Source organism: Gastrolobium bilobum, unplaced genomic scaffold, assembly GCF_033153095.1.
Source record: "Gastrolobium bilobum isolate Gb01-03AN ecotype WA unplaced genomic scaffold, APGP_CSIRO_Gbil_v1 utg13355, whole genome shotgun sequence".
NCBI lineage: Eukaryota > Viridiplantae > Streptophyta > Magnoliopsida > Fabales > Fabaceae > Gastrolobium > Gastrolobium bilobum.
In genome coordinates this window covers 10346-16775 of record NW_026896484.1, presented here as the reverse complement: position 1 = coordinate 16775, position 6430 = coordinate 10346, and positions in this window count along the sequence as shown.

Genomic DNA, 6430 nt, shown 5'->3' with positions numbered 1-6430 from the left:
CAAAAATACCTTGATTTCCTTTCTAAAACGACGTCATTTTGGGTTTAATATAGATAACTTATCTGCATTGACCGCAGAAAAAATGAACCCATATATATACTTCTAGGCTTTTAGCTCTAGATCATATCCTAACATTAGATTAAAATTGCAATGTAAGTTAAATGTACTTTTTGTGCCTTGACATAACACAGATAAACTAAATCATGATAACAAATGGTAGGCATAAAATATATATTAAAGAGAAAGTGTCCAATGTTGAGATGAAATCATCAGTGTTTATCCTCGCTTAACTTCTTGAGATCATCATAAGATATAACTAAATTGCACAAAAGAACTGCACTAATCCAAAATGATTTCTTATTTTCACCTTACTTTTTAATCATATTTATCACAAAATATGAGCATCATTTAATTCAAAAGTTCTCATCAACCAAAAAAAAAGATTAGTGTAAAAAAAGAAGGTCAACCGGTCCAAACCAAGTTGATTGATCCAAATGGTCGCTCATACTGGAAAACCCACCGGGTCACCAAGACCCGGGTCAACCCGATCGGTCCGAGCCAGTTTTTAAAACACTGGTTGCAACTCCTGAAAATGGTGGAAAAGTTCAAATCTAAAATTGAAAATGGTGGAAAAGTTCAAATCTAAAATTGAATTACATCTATTAGTATCTATAAAATAAAAAAACAAATTTTTTTCCCTATATGCATCACATCTACGGTTTTACTTAATTGAAGGGATAATGTTTGATGGTGGATCATCAGTATCTTTTTGGCATTATAGAATGATATTCTTAAGTATAATCACGCATGCATATCAAGCAACTCAAGTTTCCAAGTAGATATTGAATTGAACATATATTTGGGGTTCCAAACGCAATTTATTTTTTCGCTTATGTCATCAAAAATAGAAGTGAACAAGTGGATATTAGTCAATTACTTGGGGTGCCAACCTCATTTGCTTTTGTCAAATGCAAAGATATTAACTTTGGGACTTTGAGATTTTGAAAACTGGGACTGAGTTTGTTATGAACAATTTGGTGGGCTTGCCAGCCACAAGCCAGCGAATCAATGCGTCATACATACTTGAGAATAAAGAGACGTACCTATCAAAATACGTAATCAATATTTAAAAATTAGTAACATTAAAATTAATTTTTTTATAATATATTATATCTCTTTTCACCTATTATTAGTGAAACGTAAAATTTAATATTTCTATCTAATTTTTATACTAATTTTTTATTTAAAAAAAAAAAAACAAGTACAAGTGTATTGTAGAATTCAGATAGAAAATCACATTGCCCATGAGTGCAATTGGTTCATAGCTTTTGAGAAAGAAGTATAGATAAAAAGAACCCCGTTTATCAATTCCATACCATGGTGAAGAGCAACACAGTACCCGTGCAATTGTTTAATAATCTGATTGAAGATTTTTCTTATTCAGCAAAACAAAAAAACAAAATAAAAAAAGAAGTTTCTATCTGAATATTTTTGGATCAGATTCTTTTCTTGAAGCCTAAGCTCCAATTTGTTTCTCCATTTAATAATTATATGGGGTTATATTATGTTCATTTTATATCAATTTTTATATAGTCTTTTTATTTTCTTTTGCTTTTCTACTACATAAATTATTATGAAGATAAATTACAAATCAGCATCAAATAATAGCATGCTAGAAGCTGTACTGGGTAGTCAGAGCATTAATATGTCCCTCTCATATAATTATATAAATTAAATGAACCTTACGGAAAATGAATTGTCTATGGTCTGGTTTCCATTTACTTGAGGTTGAGGCATATACATTGTTGATAATTTATCCCTCTTAAATATAAAAAGATAGGTGGCTTAACTACACACTCTGTTAAGATCGAATATCCATTAGTAGATGAGTTTCACTATATATGTACATTAACCCTTTCTTATTTTAAAAGGAATAACCTAAATTAAATGTGGGGCATGTCCACATCAAAGCTGAAAGTGATAGCTGCCAGCTGACCCTATACATGTCAGAAAATTCCTATCTAATAGGACATCCAAAGCCTTTTAATTTTTTGCTACTACAAAAACTGCACATATAGTGCCAAACATAAGCTACAACAATAATCTGTTATGAACTGATTCATATCTCAAAAATCTATCCTAAATAGCATAGAATTAAAGAAGCACATTCCTATTAGGACTCTAAACCTACATATAACCCCTTTTATAAATAAAGGATTAAAGTTAGTGGTGACAAAGTGGCGGCCCGCCCCGTCCCGCTATTGTAACACCCCGTGTGCACCTGGTGTATTAACATACGAATGGTAATGGCGCAGCTATTTAAATGCGGAAGCTAACTTTTTTAAAACATTCATTTATGACGTCATTATTATTAACCAATTTGATTATTAAATCTTTTTTCAAAATATTGCATGTATGTAATTGCAACAAAACAAACTACACTGAATAACCTCATTATTATAGATGTTTATCTAATCAAGGAACTACAACACGTAGCTCGGACAATATCCTGATACCATTATACAACTCAAATCTAAAATATCAAACATCGTCAATCAATGTGGTATGGACAACCCCATGCTCTCCAAACTACAAAGCCCAACAAAGTCTCAGCTCAATAAACCATAAAATGAAACAAAAACATAAGCAACATCCAATCATATCAGCATAAGCATGTAAACAACAGTCAACTAAGCTCCAGCCTCCTGCCGCCCGAGGTCTCAACCCCCGAGGTATCTGAACCTGAAAATGTGCCCCAAACGTGGGGTGAGATCTCTAAAAAGAAATCTCAGTAAGACAAGTGGTCCTCAAGGACTCTTTCGCCCCAAGCTCACTTACAAGTATAATATAAGTTAAAAAACAGTATTTTCAATGTATGTTCATGTTAAAGCATTTAAATCATGACAGTTTAATCTCTTGCACAACTAGTCAAATACTACAACTCATTAATCATGTGATGTATGCAAGTGCGGTTCGACTGGCCAGGGAACAGGATAGGGCTTATACATGTCTGTTACCTACCCACATGAGGGAGGCTACCTCATGCCTTGCACACCAGGGTGGCTGCCTGATCATTAGGGCTGTGCATGTGTCAGGTCGGGTCAGGTTTTTGTCCGACTCGACCCAACTTGGTTTTTATAGGTCAGGTATTTTGACTCGACCCGCTTTAATTTGATCCAAGTCAGGTCTGACTTGGATTGGATTTTGTTGAACTAGTTCAGAACCAGTTTGGATCTGACCTGACTTGGTTTCTGAAGTAGGTCTGACTTGGTTTATGAACTGGGTCAAATCTGACCTGACCCGTTTTTGACTTTGTTTTCTCACAAAATTTTGTCGAGATATTTACGTTGCAAAAGACGAAAATTTCGTCACAAAATTATTTTTTCGTCGAAATTTTTACAAAAAAAAAAATTTCTATTGAAATTTAGTTTCCGTCAACAGTTTTGACGAAAATGATTTCTTCCATCAAATGTTTTAAACGAAAAAAGAATTTTGTCAAAAAATTTGACGGAATGTTTTGCGTTCAAAATTTCGACGGCAATGTGTTCTGACGAAAATTTTGACGGAAATTATTTCGAGGGAAATGTTTCATTTGAAACTTTCGAGGAAATTTAGATTCTCTAAAGAATTTTGACAGAATATTTTTTTCGTCAAAATGTTTTTTGTCAAAAAAATTTACCGAATTTTTTTATTGAAATGTGTTTCGTTGAAAATTTTGATGGAAATTTTTTATCAAAAAACTTGACGAAAATATTTAGTTGAAAATTTTCGATGGAAATGTGTTTCTCTAAAAATTTCGACGAAAACTTTTTTTGTCAAAAAATTTAACGAAAATTTTTTCGTCGAAAACTTTCGCCGAAATTTGAAATCTGTAAAGAATTTTTTTGCCGTTAAAATTTTTTGTCGTCAATATTTTTTGATGACGAAAATGTTTCCGTCGAAAACTTTCGCCAAAATTTGAAATCTGTAAAGAATTTTGATGAAATTTTTTGCCGTCAAAATGCTTTGATGACGAAAATATTTCCGTCGAAAACTTTCGCCGAAATTTGAAATCTGTAAAGAATTTTAATGAAATTTTTTGCGGTCAAATTTTTTTGATGGAAATGTGTTTCATCGAAATTTTCAATGGAAAATGTTTTGAGGAAATTGTTTCATTTGAAACTTTCGACGAAATTTAGATTCTCTAAAGAATTTAGACAAAATATTTTTTCTGTCAAAATTTCTTCTCGAAATATTTTTGTCAAAAAATTTTACGAATTTTTTTTACAGAAATGTGTTCCGTTGAAAATTTTGATGGATATATTCTTTATCAAAAAACTTGACGAAAATATTTAGTCGAAAAATTTTGATAGAAATGTGTTTTACTAAAAATTTCGACGAAATTTTTTTTTGTCAAAAAGTTTTACGAAAATGTTTCCGTCGAAAACTTTCGCCGAAATTTGAAATCTGTAAAGAATTTTGATGAAATTTTTTTCCGTCAAAGAATTTCGATGAAAATGTGTTTCGTCGAAAGTTTTTATGAATATATTTTTTTGTGAAATATTTTGACGAAATTTAGATTCCGTAAAAAAATTTGACAAAAGAAATATTCCGTCAAATTTTTTTACCGATATGTTTTTAGTCACATATTTTCATGAAAATATTTTTCGTCAAAAGTTTTTGCGAAAATTTTTAGGAAAATATTTTCCATAAAAAATTTTGACGTAATTGTTTTACGTTAAAACTTTTCTTTTAATGTAATTGTGATTTTTTTTTCACATAATGGGTATGGGTCAAATTTTGGGTCAGTGGGTCAATATTAAAATGAGTCAGGTCGAAAACTGACCCAAATAAAAGTGGGTCAGTATTTAAACCAATTCAAAAAATATGGGTATTTATGGGTCGAGTCAAGGGCAGGGCAAGTGAACCAGTTTTTTTGCACACCCCTACTGATCGTAAAAGTATTAACATCACATTCATACATTACATATGCCTTGCACACCAGGGTGGCTTCCTGATTGTACAAGTACCAAAATGACATTCATACATTACATCAACACCTATATCAACATGTCTCAGACGTATATCAATGCATATATCATTTTCATAAAAGCATACATGCATATAAACCACCCTCCCATGGAGGTCGGTGGAACAAGCAACAGATCAATCTGAGGACACGAAAGCTTACATGTCACGCTAAATCCTCCCTCACGACTCAGTGTCCAAAGGGTCACAAGTAATAACAGTGTCCAACAAGGTCACATATTTGATTTTATAACATTCATACTATCAATAAACATATCATAGTTTTTCAGATTTAATACGAACATTATTTCTTTTTTGTTCGCTTACTGCGGGCTCTTTCCGAAGCCATAAGCACTAAACTGTCTTTACCATTTTCAAGACTGCAATTTCATCTTTCTAAGATTTTTCAATGTTAAACTAGACATCTTAAGGTTTCCAATGATATACTTTATGTCTCAATCGGAGTTGTATAACTCCGGTTATGTTTTACGCAAGGTGACTGGTGCAAACGGAAATTCGAGCAACCAAAACGCGACTTAAAATTGACACTTCGATTAAACTACTTCTCCAATGGCTACGAAATTTTACAGAGTTGTAGCCCTATGTGTTAGCTTCGCATAGGTCCAAACGGAACTCAATTTGGGGCTCTGTAGCTCAAGATATCAAATTTTTACTAAAACAGGTTCGTTGCTGTCCAGACCAAAATATTAGAATATTGCCAAAGGAATATCAGGATATCGATATCCGGATATCACCAGTTCTCATTATTTTGACTTGAAACTTGTTATGCTAGTCCTATATATTATTCTAGTGACATATACATACTTTTCATAATTTTCCGGGATACTTCATCGGTACACATTTATACCGTGAGGCAGAACCGGTATCTGCACTTTTCATCAGAAAAGTGACTTTCAACATTATTAATCACTTATCATAATTATTTAAGCCTTCTCATAATTATTAGGGTCACTTATGGAATTATTTCCTAATTTCACATTTAATTAATTTAGATTCCTAATGTAACGGTGCAGGTTCTTACAACTATCAACTCGCCAAAAAATGAGCTAGCCTGCCCGATCCCATTTTTGAAAGTGGGCTGACAAAATTAATTTGCCCCGCCCTGTTTGGCGGGTTGGGCGATTGGCCCGCCAGCTCGAGCCTATTTTACACTGACCCTCCTCGGCCCGCCTATACCTACCATGAACCCGCCAAAAAACGAGTCCGCTCCGCCCCACTTTTGAGATGGGTTAAAAAACTCAGCTTGTCCCGCCCTGTTTAGCGGGAGGGGCGAGTTGGCCTGCAAAGCCGAGCCCATTTTGTCGGCTCTAGTTAAAGCATATTAGGTACACACTTTGAACCTAATTACTATTACTACTAATACAGAGCACACACACCCCACAACTTGGCTATAAACATGTTG